At 46.0% G+C, this 25,259-nt stretch overlaps 1 protein-coding gene across 1 annotated transcript in view; it reads right to left on the bottom strand.

Annotated features, from left to right (window-relative positions):
• LARP4B (La ribonucleoprotein 4B) overlaps window positions 1–25,259 on the bottom strand; it is a 128,988-nt gene that overhangs the window by 85,671 nt on the left and 18,058 nt on the right. The window contains exon 2 of the mRNA XM_040352675.1: window positions 6,861–6,963. The gene's annotated coding sequence lies outside the window, so the exon portion shown is untranslated. The remainder of the gene's footprint in view (window positions 1–6,860; window positions 6,964–25,259) is intronic.

The raw sequence follows: 25,259 nt of genomic DNA, 5'->3' as shown, positions 1-25,259 counted from the left end.
GGGCAAACCAGCGCATTGGTTCCGCAGGCCATCGGATCCCTTGAGCGGGATATGAACCTGTCTAGCTTCTTGTTGAGTCTCGATGCAATGACATCCACGTCCGGCACTCCCCATCTTTGGCAGAGTGTCTGAAAGATGTAGTGACCATTCCCCCGGCAACAGAGTCTGGCGACTTAAGAAGTCCGCCTGAAAGTTGTCCACTCCTGGAATGAATATTGCCGATATGCAGGGCACATGAGCCTCTGCCCACAGGAGAATCAAGCTCACCTCTCTCTGAGCGGCTTGACTCTTGGTTCCCCCTTGGTGATTTATGTATGCCACGGCCGTGGCATTGCCTGATTGAATTCTCACCGGGAACCCCTGCAATTTGGACGTCCAAGCCCTGAGGGCTAGTCGAGCAGCTCTGAGCTCCAAGATGTTGATGGGCAACTGCCTCTCTGGCTTTGCCCAAGTACCTTGGCGAGTGCAACCATCCAAAATTGCTCCCCAGCCCGCCAGGCTGGCGTCTGTGGTTACTATCTTCCAAGCCACTGGGCTGAAAGACTTCCCCTTCACTAGATTCTGAGGGTCTAACCACCAACACAGACTTTGTCGGACTCTTGATGAGAGCGGCAAAGGGATATCCAAGGCCTGTGGCCTCCTGCTCCATGCTGACAGGATGGCTGCCTGCAGGATGCGAGTGTGGCTCTGGGCGTACGGTACCGCCTCGAATGTGGCCACCATCTTGCCTAGTAACCGCATACATAGGCGAATAGTCGGTTCTTTCTTGCTTAGAACCAGTAGGATTAATTCCTTGATGGCTTTGACCTTCATCAGAGGTAGAAACACCCTTTGTTGTTCTGTGTCTAACCTCATGCCGAGATATTCCAACTGCCTTGTGGGCTGGAATGCTGACTTTTCTCGATTTAGGACCCAGCCGAACCTCTCGAGGTATTGGACCGTGAGGGCCACTGCTCGTTCCAAGCCAGGAGACGAGTGATCTATGACTAGGAGGTCGTCCAGGTACGCTAGGATCGTGACCCCTTGGATCCTTAGCTTGGCTAGGATTGGAGCTAGGACCTTCGTGAACACCCGGGGGGCCGTAGCCAACCCAAAGGGAAGCGCCACGAATTGGAAATGACGCGAAGCCACCATAAAGCGTAGATATCTTTGATGTGGCTGATAAATTGGAACATGAAGGTAGGCATCCTTTATGTCTATGGACGCCATGAAGTCGTCCTTTTGGAGTGTGGCAGCTGCTGACCGCACGGATTCCATCCGAAATGAGCGGACTTTTAGGTATGCATTTACCATCTTTAGGTCCAAAATTGGCCTGACATCTCCATTGGACTTTGGGATGATGAATAGGTTGGAGTAGAAACCCAGCCCTTGTTCTAGGACTGGTACCTCTACTATTAGTTCCTGGGAGAGTAGATGATTTAATGCCGTCATTAATGCGGCTCCCTTCTCCGGATCGTTTGGAATCCTTGACTCCTGGAAATGAGGAGGAGGAAACCTTAGGAAGTCTAATTTGTAGCCCGTGGCCACGGAAGACCGTACCCATTTGTCGGGAATGTTGGCTTCCCAAACCTCTGAAAAGAGACGCAGCCTTCCCCCCACCTTCGTGGGTGGGGGCGCCCCTTCATAAGGTCGGCTTGGGGGCTGGTTTTGCTGGTTTGCGAAACCACTGCTTCTTGCCTCTAGCAGCCTGTCCCTGCGATTTGCTGTTGAAGTTAAAGTTTGATCTCGCAGGAGGCCGTCGATACTGTTTGGCATTAGAGGGCCCCTGCCCAGGGGAGTGCCGTCGTTTAAACGCAGGCCCCTGAAACTTCTTCTTGGTTGGCAAAAGAGTACTTTTGCCGCTTGAAATGGTCTGAATGTATTTATCCAGGTCTTCTCCGAAGAGTCGTCCTCCATGGAAGGGGAACCCTACCAGGAGCTTCTTGCATGGGGGCTCGGCCTCCCAGCTCTTTAACCATAAGAGTCTTCTCATATGGATAAGGGATAACGATAAACGTGACGCTTGCTGGATAGAATCCTTAATCGCATCTACCGTAAAGCGTATGGCCCTAGGGACATCCGAAAATTCTTCTGCCTGCTGGGCAGGAATAAGTTTAAGCATCTGCTTAGTTTGATCCGATAATGCTTGTGCAACCCCAATCGCAGCCACAGCTGGCTGCACTACTGCCCCTGCAGTAGTGAAGGAGTTTTTAAGTAGTGCTTCCAAGCATTTATCAACCGGATCCTTGAACACCTGTATGTTTTCTACAGGGCATGTTAAAGATTTGTTAACACATGAGATGGCTGCGTCCACCGCAGGGGTTGCCCATCTCTTGGAAAATTTATCTTCCATAGGATATAAGGCAGAGAATCTTTTAGGTGGTAAAAAGATTCTATCTGGCTTGCTCCAATCTTGGAACAAAACTTCCTCTAGCAGAGGATGGATCGGAAAAACTGCGTTGTTTTGAGGCGCCCTTAGTGAGCCCAAAGCTGAAACAGTCGATACTTGGAGATCTGGTACTGGCAAGTTGAATGCACTATGGACCAAGTCCGTTGAGGCTTGAACCCACCAGCTCTCCCCTTGGGAGACTGCCCCAGATTCCCCTGTATCCGGATCCTCGATCCCCGAACCTGCTTGGTCCTTGTCCAAGAGGTCGTCCAATTCCCCTGTGGAAAGGACCTCCTCCTCTGAGGGTCCACGCTCGGGCGACGGAGATCTATTCCGTTTTCTGCCCCGCATAGCCATGGCTATCATTTTTTCCATTCTTTTTTCCATCTCCTTTAAAGAGGTGGACAATACCTCGTCCGTGACCACCCTAGGGTTGGACTGACCCGAGCCAGCTCCAGATCCCGATGGCCCCAAGGCTCCCTCTCGGGAAAGCAGCGGCATAACTTTGTCCGAGACCTCAGACTCTCTGGGGGAATCCCCACCTCTTGTACCCTCTGACCCGGATGCCATGGTACAATACCGAGGTACGCCTGCTAACTTATCGGTGTTTGGAACTATAAATAGTTATTGCCCAAAAACCCGTTTGGGGGATAAAAAATGCCTTCTCTCCCTTTAATGGATCTTTTCTTTTTTTTTTTTTTTCAAACCCAAGAGAGAAAAAACATTCTGTCCCCCTTAGTAGTATTGCCAAAAAAAAACTGCTGAGATAGAAAAGAACAGCCTATTTCTAGGCTCCAAGACAGTCTTCCCACGAGGAGGCCAGCGTTTGCCTGTCATCCAGGCTAGGAGGAAGAACCGATGCAGCATCGCCTGGAGGCTTGCAGGTAAGCACAGCTCTCTTGAACACACACACACACAGCCTCTCAATGCTTTTAAATACTACCAGGGAGGTCACCTTTTATGGGGAAATAACACATAGAGCCATCCTATCATTAAGATATGTGACTTACTTTGCCAGATGCAGCGCATAACTTTAGGCATGTCCCCTGTGACCCCCCAGAAAAACCTGCTAAGAACCAAGTTCCGCAAGTTTCCCCTCACTTACCTGCTCCATGCCGCAGGACTTTGCCAAGCAAGAGGCCCAATCTTCCCCCATCTCCGTGGAGCGTCTAGACCTTCAGGCCCTGGGTTCCTATGAAGGATCCACTGTCCTGGGCCCATATAGCACTCTGGCAACAGAAACATTAGGCCCCCAAAGGTTTCTAAGTTCTGGGCCCAGGGTCCAGCTCTCTAAAAAGAAAAGCATTATGGGCTATACCCCAATGGTTTGGGGTCCGGTTACTGACCACTTTAGCGCTGAGGCCTTTGGACAGAACCGGTTAGCTCACCTAATCCCAAGGATGTGGAGGCAAGCTAAACCATGACCAACACCTAAGACACTGGCGTAAAAAAACTGAGGTACTCCTCCTATGGGAGGGGGTTATATAGGGAGGGGCATTTCCTGTTTGAGATTGCCAGTGTCCATCACCTGAAGGTACTCCATATAACCCATATAGTAATGAATATGCCGCTCTGTGTCCCGTGATGTACGATAAAGAAATCGCAATAAGCGTTTATCGATTGGTTTGCGCAAAATTTATAGCGTTTACAAAATTGGGGATAGTTTTATTGCATATTTATTTTATTTTCTTTACTACCAAAGGCGGCGATCAGTGATTTTTTTCATGACTGCAACATTATGGCGGACACTTCGGACAATTTTGACACATTTTTGGGACCATTGTCATTTTCACAGCAAAAAATGCATTTAAATTGCATTGTTTACTGTGAAAATGACAATTGCAGTTTGGGAGTTAACCACAGGGGGCGCTGAAGGGGTTAAGTGTGATCTCTGTGTTTCTAACTGTAGGGGGGTGTGGCATCATTGATTGTGTTTCCCTATAAAAGGGAACACACGATCAATGTTGGCGCCACAGTGAAGAACGGGTTAGCTGTGTTTACACACAGCTCTCACCGTTCTTCAGCTCTGGGGACCGATCGCGGGACTCCAGCGGCGATCAGGTCCGCGGGTCCCACGGAGCTTCGGACCGGGTCGCGGGCGCCAAGGCTGGGCACTTAAAGAGGACGTACCTGTACGTGCTTGTGCCCAGCCGTGCCATTCTGCCGATGTATATGTGCAGGAGGCGGTCCTTAAGTGGTTAAGGGAACCACTTGGGGTCACCAAAACTAGTGTTCCCATCAGAAGATTTCCCCTCCATTACCGTTTGGCTGTTCATTTACTTTTGATAAAGGTAAACAGGACAAATGGAGAAGGTGAATCTACCCAACAGGGGCACAGGGAGCAATACAACCCTAACAGGTAATCCAATTCTTCTCTATCCAAAACTTTCATACATCACGGGACACAGAGCGAGGCCATAATGCATTATTTACTGGGACATCCCAAAGAAATGGCCTTGAGGGGAGGGAGACACCCTGCCAAAACAATAGCCATCAGATCTTATACGGCAGCCCGCAGTACACTGTGGCTGAAAGCCGAATCCTCAGCTGCTTGAATATCCACTTAACATTTTGTGAACTTATGCACTGAAGACCAGGTAGCAGCCTTACAAATCTGAGCCACAGATACCTGATGGGAGGAGCTTTAAGTTTCAGACCGTAGGCCTGAATGACCAATTGACGGACCCAATGGGCAATGGAAGTCTTGGAAGCTGCCTGCCCCTTCTTGCGTTCTTCTGGTAAAACAAAAAAGGAGTCTGATCCTCAGCACTTCGCAGATCTAGACAAAAACGGACTGCTCGCTCTACATCCGAGTGCAATTGTCTCTCTTCCACCGAACGAGGCTGAGAGAAAGGAAAAATAACTTTTGGCAAAAAAGGATGGAATAGGTCGTAACACAACCCTGTCATGGTGAAAAATCGAGTATGGTTCCCTACACAAAAGGGCCACCAACTCCAACACCCTTCTAGCTGAGGTTATAGCCATCAGGAAGGCTAGTTTTTTGTGACAGCAAGACTGATGGAATTTTCCTTTACAGGCTCAAACGGTTGTTTCTGCAACATCGACAGCACCAGGTTTAAGTCCCAAGGACACATAGATGATCTAATAGGGGGGGGGGGGGGGGCAATACGAGTTACCCCCTGCAAAAATGTTCGGATCAGCGAATAGGCCAAGGGCCATTGGAAAAACACTGACAAGGCTGAAATCTGACCCCCGATTGTACTCAAAGCCAATCTGATAAGCACAGAGAGCTCAAACAAACGTGCCCAACCACCTTGCAGACACTGGTAAAAAAAAAAACTGAAGTACTTCCTGTATGAGAGGTGTTATATAAGGGATCACCTCCTGTCTAAAGACCTTTGGTCTTCCAGTGTCCATTCACATGGAGATGAAGTAAAACCCAGTAAGTAATGAATGATAGCCTCACTCTTTGATGTATGAAAAAGAAATATGGCACAAACAGTGACATTACCAAGAACTGGACGTCCCTCCAAAATTGATGGACAAGAAAACTGGTCAGGGAGGCGGCTGCCAAGAAGCCTACAGCAACATTAAAGGAGCTGCAGGAATATCCGGCTGTGTGGTACATGTGGCAACAATCTTAAGCATTCTTCATATGTCTGGGCTATGGGGTTCTTTTTTATAAAGAAACACATCCAAGCCCTGCTAAATTTTGCAAACACACCAAATTCTCCCAAAAGCATGTGGGAAAATGCGTTATGGTCTGATGAAACCAAGGTGGAACTTTTTGGCCATAATTACAAGATATGTTTGGCTTAAAACAACACGTCACCAAAAGAACAACATACCACATGGTGGTGGCAGCATCATGCTTTGTGGCTACTTTTCTTCAGCTGGAACAGGGGCCTTAGTCAAGGTAAAAGGAATTATGAACAGTTCCACATGCCAGTTATTCAATATTTGCACAAAACCTTCAGGCTTCTGCTAAAACCTGAACTTCATCTTTATGCATGACAACGACCCAAAGCATACATCCAAATCAAGAAAGGAATGACCACACCAGAAGAATAACGTTTTGGAATGGCCCAGCCAGAGCCCAGACCTAAATCTGATTGAAACTGTGGGGTGATCTGAAGAGGGCTGTGCACAGGACATGCCCTCACAATCTGATGGATTTGGAGTGTTTTTGCAAATTAGAGTGGGCAAATATTGCCATGTCAAGATGTGCCATGCTGATAGACTCATACCCAAAAAGACTGTAGTGCTGAAAGGGTATGCACACTTATGCAACCACATTTTATTTTGTTATTTCTAATTCCCCTCCACCTTAAGGATTTCAGTTTGTTCAACCGAGTTGAAAAGTTTATAGGTCACAGTAAAAAGATGGAAAAAGTTCTGAAATGCTTATTTTTTTTCATCACAGAAACCCGACATTTATCAGGGGTGTGTAGACTTTTTATATCCTTTTTATATCCACCTTATAACTAAAATGACAGTGAGAAATATATTGGTCATATGCAGCTCTTCATACCTTGCTCAGCTGTATCTGGTTTCACTGCTGCTAGTAGAGTTCCAATAGATGTCCTAAAGTTATATGGAGCCAAATAGAGTACATGCGTCACACATCCAGCAGCCTGGAAGACAAAAAAAAACCGACATCAAGATACTACACAACACAAACAGTGACACAAGTAGGGATGAGGGGGCACGAGAGGATGATCTTTACTATGTCCATCAAGGTGATTTGATTTAAATTCAAATCACTAGGAAAAGGGTTTGATTGAAATCATAATTTTTAAAGAGCAACTGTCATCTGTCCCGCGGGGGCTTCTTCTCCGATCGGCTGTCGACTCACCAACAGTCCCATTTATTTTAATGGGACAGCTGGTGATGCGTAGTGACACAAGGTGAGGGATATGGCAGCAGCAGGTGAGTGAATGCCCGCTAACAGGCGCTGTCATGATGGATCTGAACAGGTGCTCTTTAAATGTAAGGACTTACTCTTGCTGGTAGTTAGAATCTTAAATATTTGCAAGCAAATGAATGTTTCCTTTTTAGAATAATAAGCCGTCAGGTTAGTAAAAATTCCTAAACTGGGTCTCTTTTACGGCCTGCTGACATTTTGCTCCTTAAAGGGGTTGTAAAGGTTTGTCTTTTATTTTCTAAATAGGTTCCTTTAAGCTAGTGCATTGTTGGTTCACTTACCTTTTCCTTCGATTTCCCTTCTAAATGTTTTTTTCTTTGTTTGAATTTCTCACTTCCTGTTTCTCCTCAGTAAACTTGCCACCATCATCTGAGCCGTGTTTAGTCAGCCAGAACAGCTTACTGAGGAGGAACAGGAAGTGAGAAATTCAGACAAAGAAAAAAGAGAAAAAACAATATTGGAAGGGAAATTGAAGGAAAGGGTAAGTGAACCAAAAATGCACTAGCTTAAAATAACCTATTTAGAAAATAAAAAATGTACCTTTACAACCCCTTTAAGGGAGGAATAAAGCACTTTAAAAAGTTTGTAAAGGAATTTTTTTTATTTTTTTAAAAATATCAAACATGTTATACTTGCCTCCACTGTGCAGCTCGTTTTGCAGTGTGGCCCCGATCCACGTCCTTTAAAGTCCCTCGGCGGCTGTCTCTGGTCCTCCCCGCAAGAACTCCACACATTCATGCGAGAGAGCTTGCATGGTGTTGAGTCCTTGCGGGCGCGCTCCCCGTGATACAGCCGACGGCCATAGCCACGACTATCACTCGACCCGGCCCCCCGCGTCATTTGTTGTGATTGACAGGAGCGCCAATGGCTGCGCTGCTTCAATCGACCAATGAATGTGCCGGGAAGGCGACCAAGATGCCAGCGCGTTCACAGCGCAGGATTTTCGAGGGGTCAGGTAAGTAAACGGGGGGGGGGGGGGGGGGGGCTGGGGAGGCTGGTATTCTCTAAAGTTTTTTCACCTTAATGCATAGAATGCATTAAGGTGAAAAAACATTTACCTTTACAACCCCTTTAAGCCATGTGCAGAAAGCTGCTTAGGTTTCACTTTCAAATTTACTTCACGCCCTTCCTTCCGCCTTACACTTAGAGCCTGGTACAGATGCATTTCTCTTCATACAATCATACAGTTTTTAGTGTGCACTGGCAAAACAATGGGATAAAGGAATATTTCTGAATTCATTGAATGAGTTTACCAAACATGTAAACCAGGGTTTGACAAATTTGCTTGGAGTCTAGGAGCCAGCTAAAAAAGTTAAGAGCCAGAAAACGCGCCCCTTCCCGCCAAGCTTGCGCGCAGAAGCAAACACCCCTGGACCCCTTTACATTACACAGCACCCTGCACCTCTGGGCCCCTTTACATTACACAGCACCCTGCACCTCTGGGCCCCTTTACATTACACAGCACCCTGCACCCCTCCTCAGTGCAAACCCCAGTGCAAACACCCCCCTCCCAGAGCAAACACCCCCCCCTCAGTGAAAACCCCCCCCCAGGTGCAAACACCCTCCCCCAGTGAACCATCCCCCCCATTCAGTACCTCAGATCAGCGACGGTCACAGCACATGGACAGAAGGTCCCCTCCCCCTTTGTACACACAGAGAGGGAGGCGGCAACGGCTTCACTCGGCTGTGCCCGTGGTCGTGAGAGGAGGGGGATGGATGGTGCTGCGGTGTCACCCCGCAACCCCCCCACCTCTTGTACCGCGGTGCTCGGCACTGCCTGCCTAAAAGTCTCTCTGATTCTCCGCGGCGCTCAGCGCTGTCATCGCTCCAGTCATGGGGGGGGGGCTGGCCTGACACCCCCCAGTGTGTGGCACCCCGGTGCGGCCTGGCCCCCAATTAGTACGCCTCTGAGGTAGTGGCTTTGCAGGGGGAGGGGGTAATGCGAGCCGCACCAGAGCCAGTCGGCGGACCCGGTGCCATGATGATCCCATTCTCTCCGTGGTCGCGCGGACTCTTGGCTCTGATCAGTCTCGGCAGCCGCTGTCACAGCCTAGCAGAGTGAAGCCGCCGCCCCCCTCCTCCTCCTGCATGCACAGCACTGTGTAGACACGGAGAGGACAGAATGCGATGGTTGCGCTGGGTCCCGGGTGTGCCGACTGGGTAGGGTGCAGCTCGCAATACCCTCTGCAAAGCCACTAGAGGTACAGGACCGTGACCGATCCGTGCTGCCACAACCCGCGGTACTGTCTAAAGTCGCAGGAGGGGCGCCGCCGGCCTGACACCCCCCCAGTGGGTGTCACCCGGGGGGGGGCGGCCCGCCCCCCCGCTGGCTCCAGTCCCCTAGGAAGCATAGGCCGCAAAGCTGCTCAGTGCAAAACCACTACACGGAGCAGGCAAGTAAAGATTTGTTATTTTTTTTATTTAAAAAAAATAGCGACTCATAGTGAAAGCGGTACACAAATGACGACAACCCTACATAAAATGCAAACCAAGTCAGCAATGGCAGCTTCCAAATTTCTAGACAGACAGGTTCAACGTAAAGCAACTGAACTGTTTTTATGGCAAGATTTGCTTTGAACAGAAAATCCTGTCTTTAAATTTGTCATGGCTAAAACACTACTGTCCTATTACTATGGGCACCAAAGAGTATATTGGCTTCATGCGAGTGGACTTGCACTTCATGTACACGGGACGTTTTTACAACCTCTCGCACAATTTTAACTTGAGAGATAGTAACCCAAGTTAAAAAGCGGGCGGAATGCTGTATTGTTCTGACAGGACGTCATATGACGTCCTGTCATTTAAAGCCTCTAGGGCGCGCGCGCACCCGTCGCGGCACTGGGAACACAGTGCGCGTGCCTGGCAGCCGCGATTGCCCAGTAACTGAGCAGAGACATGGAGCTCTGTGTGTAAACACAGAGCTCCACGTCCTGTCAGGGAGAGAGGAGACCGATCTGTGTCCCTTGTACATAGGGACACAGATCAGTCACCTCCCCCAGCACTGTTCACTGTATAAATGTGAATGGTCCCTAAAATGTGTCAGAAGTGTCCGCTATAATGTCGCAGTCCCGAAAAAAAACACAGATCGCCGCCATTCCTTTTAAAAAATCATTATGTCCCCTATTTTGTAGGCAATATAACTTTTGGGCAAACCAGGTTATTGCGAATTTTTTTTTTTACCAAAAATATGTAGAATAATACATATCGGCCTAAACTGAGAAAAAAAAATATTTTAAAAAAAATGGGATATTTATTATAGCAAAAAGTAAAAAAAGTGTTTTTTTTTTTTCAAAATTGACGCTCTTTTTTTGTTTATAGCCCAAAAATTTAAAACCGCACAGGCGATCAAATACCACGAAAAGAAAGTTCTATTTGTGGGGAAAAAAAGGCCATCGATTTTGTTTGGGAGCCACGTTGCACGACCGTGCAATTGTCAGTTAAAGCGACGCAGTGCCGGAAGCTAAAATCTCATCTGGGCAGGAAGGGGGTGTATGTGCACAGTAGGCAAGTGGTTAAAATGCCTCTAAACTCAGCTTCTGAACCAATGTTTTTGCATTCTAAAAAAGCCTCTTAACTCAACTGCCTAGAAACGACTGTAAACAACCCAGTGTACATGTACTGATAAGAAAACAGAGGAGAGGTCAGGAGCAGTTGAAAAAAAAAATGCCCAATTGCTCCTAAACGTCCGTTTACCAGCAGCAGTGTACATGAGGCCTTAGGGTTTTATTTTGCTGCAACTTTTTCGACTAGACTTTCATACCAACCACGTTGCTATACATTTGCATAAGAAATTATGAAATTCTCTAAACCATCAATTTATACAATCAAAACTACAGTCACCATTACGGTTAAACGACTGCAGAGAACATTTTTGACCCTTTACCAACAGAGACTTTCATTAATAGAGAAGAAAACATGATTTGATGCTTTATTACAGAAAAGGCCGTTGAGGCTGTACGGATAAGCACCGATAAGGCGGAAATCGCGAGCATTGATAGGTGGCAATTGTGGGAACAGAGGAGGCAAATGTGCCTCCTTCCTCTTCGGGACCAATGTCCCTTTCATGTAAGCCGGTGATCGGCTTTTTTTTTTTAAATCACGTGATCAGCTGTCATTGGCTGACAGCTGATCACATTGTAAGGGGCCAGGACCGGCCCCTTACTCGGATCAGTGATCACCCGAGTCTCAGGTGATCACAGCTCACGCAGGGGAGGACGTCTATTGACGTCTTCCCGGCATTTGGAGTCCGCGCTGTAGCCATCATTCGGCTATAGCGCGAGCACCAAGTGCTTAGTTTCCTGAAGATTGGCACCATTCCACGAGCGTGCCCGATTTTAAAGCGTGAGATGTTAGGTATCCATTTACTCTGCGTAACATCTTTCACATTGTACAAAAATAAAGTTAACCCGATGTACAAAAAATTCCGGGTTAACGTTACTTTTTTTTCTTGTACAGTGTGAAAGATGTTACGCAGAGTAAATAGATACCCCACATGTCAATCTTTGGTCCTTAAAAATCTTCAGAGGCGACACTTTAAACAATTTTACAAAGTTACGTGTTTAGCCTAATTTTTTTTCAACGATACTTCATGGGTTTGAACACAGTTTACATATGCAGGCTCGACATGCGTCACTTATGCGTACGGAGCTGGAGGCGCTTTAATTATTTTTTTCATTTATTCATTTTAAATACTGCATAACGTAAAATGGTTGGCATTGCAACTTTTTATGAGGTGGTTCTCCTACACTGTTGTGGAGCAATAGAAAAACACACAGCCCTGTAGCCTAGGAGGGAAATTTACAGCTACTTAAAGCGGAGGTTCCATTCCAAAAGTCAGCAGCTACTAAACACTGTAGCTGCTGACTTTTAATAAGGATACTTACCTGTCCTAGCCGCCAGTGATGTCGGCCAACTCAATGTTATCCTGTGTGTACATGCACATTAGGATGTTAAGAGGCATATTTTGAGAATGTTTAAAAGGCAGGAAAAAAAAAACCTTCTCATTCGCGTTTGGAGCTCACTGGGAAAAAAAAAAAAAAAACTCCCCGCCGGCAGATCACTGACTTGCTACATTACAAGGCCAAAGCAGCAATACAAATTTGTAGACGAAATGTCTATGAGTCAGGGAATAAATGCGGAAGGATGCTAGCCCAAACGATCCGCGCGCAAAACGTGGCATCGTACATCCCGCACATAGTCACACGGGAGGGGAAGAAGATCTCAATACCACAACAGATCTCACAAGAATTTAAATCCTTCTACTCAAACCTGTACAACCTTCCCTCCACGCCTACGGACACTGACCCGGACCTGACATCTACATACCTAGAAGCCTCTTGCATGCCGACACTAACGACAGACATGAGAGAGACTCTGGAGGAACCAATCACTCTTTCAGAGATCCAAGCAGCTCTGAAATCCGCCAAGCCGGGCAAAGCCCCTGGCCCGGACGGCCTTACCACCGCGTATTATAAATCCCTACTCCCGACACTGGGAAACCGGTTAGTGAGTCTATTCAATAAGGTGGGTTCAGAGGGTGCGTTTCATACAGATACCCTGCAGGCGCAGATAGCGGTAATATATAAAGAAGGGAAGGACCCAGGCCAATGCGGCAGCTATCGCCCCATCTCGCTGCTAAATACCGACGTGAAACTGTTTACAAAAATAATCGCTACCAGATTCCAGCGGTATCTCCCTGGCCTCATACATCTGGACCAAGTGGGCTTTGTCCCAACCAGAGAGGCCAGGGATAATACAACCAAGGTGCTGAACCTGCTACATGTAGCCAATAAGACAAAGGAGCCATGTGTCTTTGTGGGAACGGACGCCGAAAAGGCGTTCGATAGGGTGAATTGGCAATTCATGTTTCAGACCCTGAGACATGTAGGGGTGGGGCGGAGGATGCTTAGCTGGATAACAGCGGCATACACAAACCCGACGGCCAGGGTGAAGGCGAACAGCACTCTGTCTGATGCGTTCCCGATCACCAATGGAACCAGACAGGGCTGCCCACTATCGCCTCTCTTGTTCGCATTGACCCTGGAACCCTTCCTACAACACGTGAGACAAAACCCGAACATTACTGGGATAAAGGTGGGGGAGGGTCATTACAAAATCTCGGCTTACGCCGACGATATGCTGTTCTCCCTGACCAATCCGGCGGTGTCCCTCCCGAGTCTGATGCAGGAATTTGACTCATACGGCAAATTAGCGAACTTGAAAATCAATTTGACAAAGTCCGAGGCGATGGGAGTGGGAGTCCCCCAACAGCAGCTGACGCGACTTAAACGTGACTTTAAACTAAAATGGACAGACGTGGCACTGACATACTTGGGGACGCGCATCTCACCAAAACTTTCTGACATATACAGACTTAATTTCCCACCCCTGCTTAAGACGATACAGCAATTATTGACTGGATGGACCACGGGGCTGCATTCGTGGTTCGGGAGGAACAGCATCTTAAAGATGACCATCCTCCCGAAATTTGTATACTTACTGCAGGCACTCCCTATTCAGATTCCGACATCATACTTTAAACAAACGCAGACGATATTCGGACGGTTTCTATGGGCAGGGAGGCGACCCCGCGTACATAGAACCGTGCTCTCCCTACCCAAATTGAGTGGAGGGCTAGCTATGCCAAACATAAAAACATACTACCAGGCTGCCCAATTAAATAGACTTATAGACTGGTGCCGACACGACTTACTTAAACTCTGGCCACGACTGGAACAGGCGCAGAGCGAGGTCTTACTGAAGCGAGCCCCATGGTGTCATAACATACAACAAAAGGACGTACAATGTCACCCGACTATAGGGAACACTATTAGGGTCTGCGCCAGATTACTGACACAAGGTCACCTTGCATCGGAGGTATCACCCATGCGTCCAGTCTTGGGTAACCCGGGCTTCACACCCGGACTAGGAGACGCTAGGTTCGTCGCCCTGCGCGAGTCGGGACACTTTCAGGCCTCACATTTCAGTGAATTGAGCCGATGGAAGACGTCGGCTCAGTTGATGGACCCCTTGGGAATCTACCAACTAGACTTTCTGAGAACATGCCAGCTGAGCCATTTCTTGAAAACCATGACCCCCCCACCTGCGGGCCAGCCCCTTACATATCTGGAAGAGCTGTGCGTGGAGGAGGGAGCGCTACCCCATGCGCTCTCTCTGCTACACACGTTGCTAGTTGAGCCACCGGGGGGATACCAGATACCAAGCTTTAGTAAGTGGGAGCGGGACCTGGGGAAAAAATTCACAACCAATCAGAGACAACACATCCTTACGTTCACGCACAAATCTTCGATTTGTACCAGGGTCCAAGAGACCAATTACAAACTACTGACGAGGTGGTACAGAACACCGGACGTACTGAACAAACTGTTTTCAGATGCATCAGACCTGTGCTGGAGGTGCCAGGCGGAAAGGGGCACCCTGATGCACATTTTCTGGTCCTGCCCACGCATTAGACCATACTGGGGGGAGATCAGACAGATTGTCCAAAAATTCACGGACCGCAGGGTGCCAGATGACCCAGCATATTTCCTGCTCCATGCAACAGACACCCCTGCACGGATCTATAAAAAGTCCATTGTTCGGCATTTGCTGGACGCGGCTAGAGCCTGCGTCCCGCTATGCTGGAAATCCCTGCACCCACCGACATTAGCCATGTGGCTGAAAAAGGTAGATGAGATTAGTTGGCTGGAAGACCTAGTTTTGTCCAAACAGGATAGGAACGAGCAATACTCCCAAACGTGGCAACTATGGACAATGTTCAAGTACTCAGATGAGGGCCAGGCCCTCAGAGGTGGACAACCAAACCCCCGGGCAGACTGAGCGAGCCGCGCCTGCCTCCGAGGATCTCCGGACTGCTCTGGGGAATCCGTGGCGGGAGGAACTGTCAGCCGGCGACGGTTGTCCATGATCGCGAACCCCCCCCCCCCCCACATTTCCCACCTCCCCTACCCCATCCCCTCTCCTACCCACCTCTCTTACTCCCTTTCTCTTCTTTACTTGCTGGACTGCTCAATGAGCAGATCCGGCAATCTCTTCTCTCTCCTATTCACTCATTTTGCTCCTAGAAAACGAGAAAAAGCGGGAGGCTGAGCCACGGGCCCGTGATATAATATGTTAGAAAGTGCCACATGAATACTGTTAAGACGCATATCTGTTTTCAGCTGTTTCTGTTATGTGCGCCTGCTAGGCATCTGTAGATGTAATGTTTGTATTATGGTCCATGTGGACCGGCCTCATGTGGTATATAAATAAACGATTTAAAAAAAAAAAAAAAACTCTCCTTAACTCGTCTAAAAACTTTGTACAAAATGCTCTAAATGGACATTTTTTACTCGAGAGAACAGACGTCTTTAACCACTTAAGGACCGCCTCATGTACATATACGTCAGCAGAATGGCACAGGCAGGCACATCAACGTATATATACGTGCCCTGCTTGACGTGGGTCGGGGGTCCGATCGGGACCCCCCCCCCGTACATGCGGCGGTCCCCGTGGCTTCAGGAGCGATCCGGGACGACGGCGCGGCTATTCGTTTATAGCCGCTCCGTCGCGATCGCTCCCCGGAGCTGAAGAACGGGGAGAGCCGTATGTAAACACGGCTTCCCCGTGCTTCACTGTGTCGGCGCATCGATCGCGTCATTCCCTTTATAGGGAAGACACGATTGATGACGTCATTCCTACAGCCACACCCCCCTACACTAGTAAACACACACAAAGTAAACCCTAACTCCTACAGCGCCCCCTGTGGTTAACTCCCAAACTGCAACTGTCATTTTCACAATAAAGAATGCAATTTAAATGCATTTTTTGCTGTGAAAATGACAATTGTCCCAAAAATGTGTCAAAATTGTCCGAAGTGTCCGCCATAATGTCGCAGTCACGAAAAAAAACGCTGATCGCCGCCATTAGTAGTAAAAAAAATTAAATAAATAAAAATGCAAAAAAACTATCCCCTATTTTGTAAACACTATAAATTTGGCGCAAACCAACCGATAAACGATTATTGCGATTTTTTTTTACCAAAAATAGGTAGAAGAATACGTATCGGCCTAAACTGAGGAAAAAAAATGTTTTTGGGGATATTTATTATAGCAATAAGTAAAAAATATAGCATTTTTTTCAAAATTGTCGCTCTATTTTTGTTTATAGCGCAAAAAATAAAAACCGCAGAGGTGATCAAATACCACCAAAAGAAAGCTCTATTTGTGGGGGGAAAAAGGACGCCAATTTTGTTTGGGAGCCACGTCGCACGACCGTGCAATTGTCTGTTAAAGCGACGCAGTCCCGAACTGTAAAAACCCCTTGGGTCTTTAGGCAGCATTTTGGTCCGGGGCTTAAGTGGTTAAACCCAGCGTGCATGGAGCCTTAACGGTGACAAGACCATTTTTTAAATTTTTCCAGTGTTTACATTTCTTACCTACAGCTTTTTAAGATTTTCTAAAGACCGCCCAAGCCATACATTTTCTGAAAGCATAGGACCAGAAGAATAAAAACGAGGATACCGTTTTCTTTAGGCAACATAACATTCTCGCAAATTTTCACAAAACTGTCGAGCCAAAAAATAAAAAGTTGTTAACATTTTAATTGTGCCTTTGTGAAATGACAAAAATGTAAGGTACACAAAAGTGTAAAGAAGCAATTCAGTCTAAAAGCCTTAAGGTTATCATTTTTACTTACAGCATTCAGAGTTTGTAACAGATCCCCCGAACCATATATTTTTTTTAAAGCACATGACCTGAAGAAAAATAAAAAAAAGCGCAACTGTTTTTTAGGGCCTGCAAAAGTTGCACAAATGTTTATCAAATCACTATTTTCACCCAAAAATACACTGAAATCATGTGCACACAAACACAACATATCTTACAAAATGTCCGATAAATTACTCCTAAAGCCTTGTTCACATAGATCAGGTGTCTGCAACCCGCGGCTCTTTTGAACCCTTGCCGCGGCTCCGGGGCACCTTTTGAGGGTAAGGGTACTCTTACTCTCGCAGTAACGCCGTTCCCATTACTTGGGCGGCGTTACCGCAATTACATCTACCGCGGGGGGGCGGGGGGGGTCATGTGGCCACAGGCCTGAGTTGGCCTGTGATTCGGTCACGGCACGTCATGTGACTGGCCACAAAGCTGGCCTGTCTGTGCTCGCGGTCCTGGCGCATGCACGTGCCTGGAGTCTCCCGCCCGCCTGTCACGACGAGAGCTCTCAGCTCAGCCGCCAAATCTCCCCCACGGAGGCTCCGCTCCGGATCAAAAAACTGGGCTGAGCTCATCAGCACCGACTGTGGCCCCAGTGCGAAGAGAGAGAGAGACAAAACGACACAGACAGCAGTAAGAGCAGCAGTAAGGGGACCGGCATGTGTTTGGAAGTGTCTGGGACTGGGGGGGGGAGGGGGGTAGCGGCCTAGTCTAGGGCTGGAGGCTGGGCATGTGGAGGTGGAATCTTATTATCTGATATTGTACAGACAGTATTGCATTTGCTGGGCATGTGGAGGTGGAATCTTATCTGATATTGACAATATCAGATAAGATTCCACCTGCCTTCCACCGTGGCAGACAAACTTGTAATGCCGCCGAAAATCTCAGGAGGATGAACAGGTGTTCATCACCTGTACACGGCGCATGCGCAATCAACAAGCCGCTCGTTCCCGATGCTCCGGGCGGGTTATTTATTAAATACAACAAGGGACGGAATACAACAAGGGGCGAACGCTTTTCTCAAATGGGCGGATGTATGGTTATGCATTCAACACAAGGGGAAGAGGCCGCATGATGGGCAGTGTTTTTCGCAAAGGGGCGGATGTATTATTGATAAATGTTTTTTGGGGGATGGTTCTCTCAAACTACACATCCGCCACCTGTGTGCAATGAATAACCATACATCCACCCTTTGAGAAAAGCACTGCCCATCATGCGGCCTATTCTGTATGCATCCACCCCTTGTTGTGTTCAATGAATAACCTGCCAGACTATCGGGAGCATGCTGCAATGTATTGCGTAGGCGCTGTGTACATAGATAATTTAATATAAAAACTTGACAAGCAGTAAATAGTTGAATCGCTGAAAGTGTAGCTGTTTGAGAGGCAAATAGAAAGCAGGGGGGGAAAAAGCACCCGCAAAAGGCATCAGCTACAATTTTCACTTTTCTCTTGTTCCAAAGACAAGCGTAGATTGGACTTCCTATCCCTTACTCTCCCAATGACAATCATTAGTACAAATAGGGTAGGTCAAGTAGAGGCAAAGGCAGCAGCAAAAACCTGACAAAGGTTCTAACCCTTTCCTAAAGGGGGGCAGTATCAGATATAGATGTGCTTTAATTGGCTGCGTGCATTCACTTCAGTCAAAATAAATATTACAAAGTTAGGTTGTAAAAGCATTAAGTAGAAGACAGAACTTGAAGTTGTTACTTGCTGGCAGCAGCAAATAGAGGATGCAGCAGACGCAGTGCAGATCTGAAGAAGCTGACACAGCCAACAATGCGCGATAGGAAAAAATTACTTGTTAAATAAGGGAAATTCCATGGGTCATTTCTTAATCTGATCATATGGCATAATGTATGCAAAAGTATAGTAAATAAGTATTTGGTGAACAAATCAGCTAGAGGTGAGCAAGACATCATTGCTCTTATAGTAGGGAGCAAATAGTAATTACCCAACATAATGTGTAATATATATATATACACACATACACACACACACACAATAATGGATTAGCTTTCTCTGTTTGCCAGGTTATGCTAAGTGAACAGTACAACTACCCAAAACTGAAGAGCAAACCTTAAAAAGGTTGTATGGGTTCGTTTTTTTTTTTTTTAAACAAACATGTTATGCTCACCTCCACAGTGTGATTAGTTTTGCACAAAGTGGCCCCGATCCTACAGTTCTGGTGTCCCACGGCGGCTGTCTCGGCTCCTCCCCACTAAAACTAACCCCCCTCTGAGAAGCTCTTTCCCGAGGGGGTTAGTTGGCAGGCGCGCTCCCTTGTCATACACTCTGCGTCCATAGACGCAGAGTGTAGGACTCGGTCCCACCCCCTCGGCGGCTGCGTCATTGGATGCGATTGACAGCAGCGGGAGCCAATGGCTGCACTGCTATCAATCTATCCAATCATTGGCCAGACTCAATAGAGAAGAGGACGCGCACAGCAGGTGAACGGGCTCAGGTACGTGAAACGGGGGGTGGGGGCGGGCCATGACAGCGAGTCGTTTTTTCACCTTAAAGCATAGGATCCATTAAGGTGAAAAAACACGAACCTTTACCTCCACATTTTGTAATGTTAAAACCAAAAACGTAAAAGTATTTTAATTGCGATTTTATGTGATAGACAAACAAAGTGGCACATGATTGATAAGTTGAAGGAAATGATAAATCGTTTTAAAATATAAAATATGTGATAAGTGTGGCGTGCATTTGTATTCAGCCCCCTTTACACCCCCAACTAAAATCGAGTGGAACTAACTGTCTTCAGAAATTGTCCACCTGTGAGTAATTTTAAACTTGGTATAAATAAAGCTGTTCTGTGAAGCCCTCAGAGGTTTGTTAGAGAACCTTGTCGAACAAACAGCATTATTTAAGTGTTTGTTAACCCAAAAAAAATAATTATATAGATCAGATCCTGGTCCCTTAACGCAAGTTAAACAGCACAGTGCTTGGTAATCTACCCCCTCTAAACTTGGCTTTCTCTTTGGGGACACATGGCTGCATTTGGGGGACACTTGGCCGCATTTAAAAAAAAGTATCGGTAATCGATATCGGCGAGTACATGAAAAAAAAATAAAAAGTATCGGTACTTGGACTCGGTCCTAAAAAAGTGGTATCGGGACAACCCTACTTTGAACCATTAAAATTAAATGCAAATGAACTAATGAACTGTCCACTGTGGGTGGTAAAGAGTCCAAGGATGAGCTTGGGCGTGTTATTTGGATATGCCGTATTTATTGGCGTATAACAAGCACCTTCACTTTAAGAGGAACGTTTCAGGAAAAAAAAATAAAAAAAAGAGAACTGTGAAGCAAAATAAGGGTCACCAGTGCCATGAATTCAGCCTCACCAGTGGCATGATAGCCATCTGCAGCCTCAGAGGGGACTGGGGGTGGGATGAGCCCAAACAGATTACATACAGGAGAATCTCCTGTTTACTCGGCGGCCTCTTTAATACAAAGTCTCGCCTCCTATTATAGACACAACAGTTGTCCGATGCCAGCCCAGGAGCCCTATTACAGAGGCCACAGAGTAGAAAGGAGATTCAGCGCCAGGCATTAGCAGAAAGTTACAATACCTGCAGACATGTCAGAGCTTTGCCTGTATGGTTGCCTGGTATTCAGCAAAACCTTTGACAGGCTCAGGCATGTTCGGATCGAACCCGCCAGGAAGCAGTCACCTTACACCACCAATCAAAGGGAGGCATTTCTGCGCACAAACACACTACCCAAGATTGCGGTGTACAGTGTCTGCTTACTGGCGGGTTTGATCCGAACACACCAGAGTCCATCGCTAGTCTCTAAATTGTAGTTTAGCCACAAGGGAGTATGACAACTGGAATCTTACAGAATCACAGATGAACTCAGATTTGGAAATTCATAACAGAGAACAGCTTAGTAATACAAAAGCAGTTTGCCAAGTGCAGTAATCCGCTGCAACCAATGATGATCTGAAATCATTGTACAGCCATATGACGGCAATGACGTCCTGTACTTTTACTATTTGAAGATTTTTCAGCAAAGCAATGTTATAAGTGTTGTAATCCTACAGGGAACAATCAACTAAGGAAGTCAACAAGGACCAGTCAAATCTCTTAAGTAGGGAGAGAAAATAAAGTGAACACATTGTAGTTAAAATACATCGATACGTTTTTCACATGTTGGTTCCCCAATAATTTTATTAAAAAGTAAAAGGTTTGTTGATTATAGTTACAGCGTGAAGACATACTGTACATAGAATTTAAAAAGAACACATTAGAAGGTGCCGATAATGGGCGACAATGAATTCATATAAATTCATGATATTAAATTAAAAAGATGAATACAAAATATAAACAAGATATAGATACACAAACTCTCACTTTCAGGTTTCAGCCAAATGCATCCAGAATTATTGGTACCAAAATTTCCATTCCGTCAAACTCCAGCTGACATTCGGTCATAGCAATTACTAGTAAATAAAAACTGCACTATTAAACCTAAATCTAATAGTTTGTGTGGGTCAGCCTGACCCAAACTATTTAAAGCACTAACAAAGCTAGAGCTAGACTAATTCTGTATATACATTAAATGCACATATACACAATGCCTTGCATGACAAAGGTTTCCCAAAGCACTATGGGTTAGCTAAAGAAACAGTACAGTAGACAGATGCTTTAAGGCTCTACTGAATAGTTTGATCGTTTCCACACCTTGAATTAATGACACAGAACAAGTAAGCACTTAAGGCAGGGTTTGACAAATTTTCTTGGAATCTAGGAGCCAGCTAAAAATGTTAGAAGCCAGAAAACGCACTCTGTCCCGCCGAGCTCGCGTGCAGAAGCGAACGCATACGTGAGTAGTGCCCGTATATGTAAACATTATTCAAACACCACATGTGAGGTATCGCCGCGATTGGTAGAGCGAGAGCAATAATTCTAGACCTAGACCTCCTCTGTAACTCAACACATGCAACCTGTAGAATTTTTTTAAACGTCGCCTATGGAGATTTTAAAGGGTAAAAGTTGGGTATCAATTAACTCGGCGTAACATTATCTTTCACAAAATAAAAACAAATTGGGCTAACTTTCCTGTTGTCTTATATTTTAATTTAAAAAAAGTGTATCTTTTTTCCTATAAAAAAAAAAAAATGCGCTTGCAAGACCCGTTGCGCAAATACGGTGTGACAGAAAGGATTGCAACGACCGCCATTTTATTCTCTAGGGTGTTAGAATAAAAAAACATATATAATGTTTGGGGGCTCCAATTAGAGGGAAGGAGATGGCAGTGAAAACACTGGGGAAGCTCCATTAGAATTGCTGGTTTACTTGTCATGTCAACGGCCACTACAAGATGGCACCAGATCACAGAAGGAAGCTTAGGCCTGCAGAAGGCCACGACTTCAATTACCAGGCGGTGGGGGCGCACAGAGACACAGGATGGGGTATCCGGTGTCTCCGTGCGCCTCCACCTCCCCGCCGCACAGGCCGGTAATTGAGGCCACGGCTTTGCGGCCTTCTACAGGCCTAAGCTTCCCCGGGCACCAGGTCGCAATTCCGACCAGACACCCGGATTTTGTCGAGCCCTGACTTTGAGATAAAAACTTTCTTAAAAATCGGCATACGTGTTGCAGGCCAACACTGGCAACGAATATTTTCAAGAGGCGGTTAACAAAAGTACCCTTCATTTATCTCCAATGACAGGTTTACTTTAAAGCTTTACTGAAGGTGTGATTTCCCCTTTTCTGACACACACACACACACACACACACACACACACACACACACACACACACACACAGAACCCAGAGTTGGACTTGAACAACTGCTGAAAAAAAAAACAATGTATAAAAAAAAAAAGGGGGGGGGGAAGAAAAAGCCACACAGAGTGAATAGTTTCAGTGGTTCAGCAGAAAAGTCCTGCATTGAAAGGAGGAGCAGTAAGCACAACCATTGTGTTCTACTACAAACATATATCCACCTACACAGACAAATTATACGTATTATGTACAAGTCAAGTACATTTTTTTTTTTTCCCCAAACACAGTTGAAAAGCTAAAAATTAAACAGCCATGAGCTCTGTATTTTAGGCAAAATTACCAACCTAACATTTTTTGCAAACCACAGCAACCAATCAAAATGATATCGCCAATCTAAGCTTAGCTTACAATGAAAATTAATCACTTAATTCCTGTTGTGAAATTGCCAAGCAAAGTGGACAAATTACATCTGAACTCCAAGCAAACAATTAAATGCACAACTGAAATAATTGTGATAACGTCCATACGAGGCAAAATGATTTCCACCATAGTTAAAAAGTGGTTGCAAATCCTCACGTGCAAGTGAATAGCATTAGGTATACACAAACAAAACAGATCCTCCTACATAAGTTGTAGCTGTGTATCTGCTGCCATTTCGATCGTTTTTTAAACAAAGAAATTATTTTTCTTTAGCTCAAGGAGCCGGGGGAAGGGACCCGAAGTCTTCAGGTGAAATAAACCTCTGATAGCAGGAAAGGAACACCACCATCATTAAGTTGAAAAAAAACTTCAGTGTATATATGGCTAGAGCAGATGGATTGAGAGCAGCGCAGCCATTGGCTGGCGCTGCTGTGAATCACATCGTGACGCGGCGGGGCCGAGTGATACAGTGAGCAGCTATGGCCGCTCGCTGTATCACGGGAGCGCGCCCGCAATTACTCACCACCATGCGAGCTCTCTCACATGACTGTGGTCAGTACTTGCGGGGAGGACCAGAGACAGCCGCCGAGGGACCCCAGAGGACGTGGATCGGGGCCACTCTGTGCAAAACGAACTGCACAGTGGAGGCAAGTATGACATGTTTGTTATTTTAAATGAAAAAAATGTTTTCCTTTACTAACACTTTAATAGGCTTCAATGGAGAAGCTGCACAACGGCATGCTGTGCGTTTTTGCAGCAATTTGCATCTTTTAACCTGCCCAACTACTTGGGCAAAAAATAAAAAAGGCGACTGTAAAAATGCAAATCGCAGCATAATGGCGTGTGCACAACAAAAAGCACTGCAGAAATGGATCAAAAGCAAACTGTATAGGTGTGAACCAAGCTTTATGCTGGCCATTTTTGGACGAGAATATTCATACGGAAAAATCTTTGTACATTCAGTGAATGAAAGAATGTCGTTGCTTTTAGCATTCAGTTTTAAAATGAATGTAATTTCTGAACGAAAACTGCATTCACTGTCTTTCACCAAGAAGTTTTCTATTCTGCTCCTTCGAATTTTCGCCTGTCACCAGGCCCGGGCTGGCCATAGGGCATATGCCCGGCGGGCCGCATGTCACGTCTGTACTGTAGGGAGGTCTGTGTAACAAATTGTGGGGGTGCTGTGTAATGTAAAGAGGTCCAGAGGTGCAAGTTGCTGAAACCCCACATCCCTTTATTAACCGCCGCCCCCTGGGCTGCTCAGTCTAAAATGCCGGGCCTATTTTTTGTCCCAGTCCGGGCCTGCCTGTCACTATGGTTGAAAATGAACGTCGATTTGACCCCACCACCGATTAGAAACATCAAATGAACGTTCTTAAAATGACATTTGATCTTCGAGTCTGATGATATTTACCAGAGTCAACCTCTCAAAGTAGGCCTCTGTCTTTAATTCTTATGCCGCGTACACACGACCATTTTTAATGGTCTACAAAAAAAAAAGGTTTTTTTTCAACCTGATTATTGTTAAGCCGGCCTTGCATACACACGATCGTGAAAAAAAAAATGCTCGAGCAAAGTGCGGTGACATACAACGGTACTATAAAAGGGGAAGTTCCATTTGAATGGCGCCAACCTTGGGGCTGCTTTTGCCGATTTTGTGTCCGTAAAAGTTTGGTGAGAGACGATTCGTGCTTTTCAGTCTGTTACAGTGTGAGGAATGTGCCATCTCCATTACGAACGCTAGTTTTACCAGAACAAGCGCTCCCGTCTCATAACCTGCTTCTGAGCATGCACGTTTTTTTTTCACGTCGTTAAAGCCTACACACGACAATTTTTTTAAGCCGTTAAAAACGACAACGTGAAAAACGACCCGAAAATTTAGAGCATGTTCTACATTTTTAATGACCATTTTAAATGCTCTGGAGCCTACACACGATCGTTTTTAATGACATTAAAATAAAAAAAAATAAAAAAAAAGTGTACACGTGCCATTAGAGTGGATTAGAGATTTTGCCCCTAACCATATAGTTGGTTATTTATATTTACCACCGCAGATAGATATTTAAGAAAAAAAATTATTGCACTTTACATATTAACCAAGTTATACGCCACACTTTTTAAGGTCATTACCCAAT

This window comes from Rana temporaria, chromosome 5, assembly GCF_905171775.1.
Source record: "Rana temporaria chromosome 5, aRanTem1.1, whole genome shotgun sequence".
Taxonomy (NCBI): Eukaryota; Metazoa; Chordata; class Amphibia; order Anura; family Ranidae; genus Rana; species Rana temporaria.
This window is presented reverse-complemented; position numbering and strand designations above follow the sequence as displayed.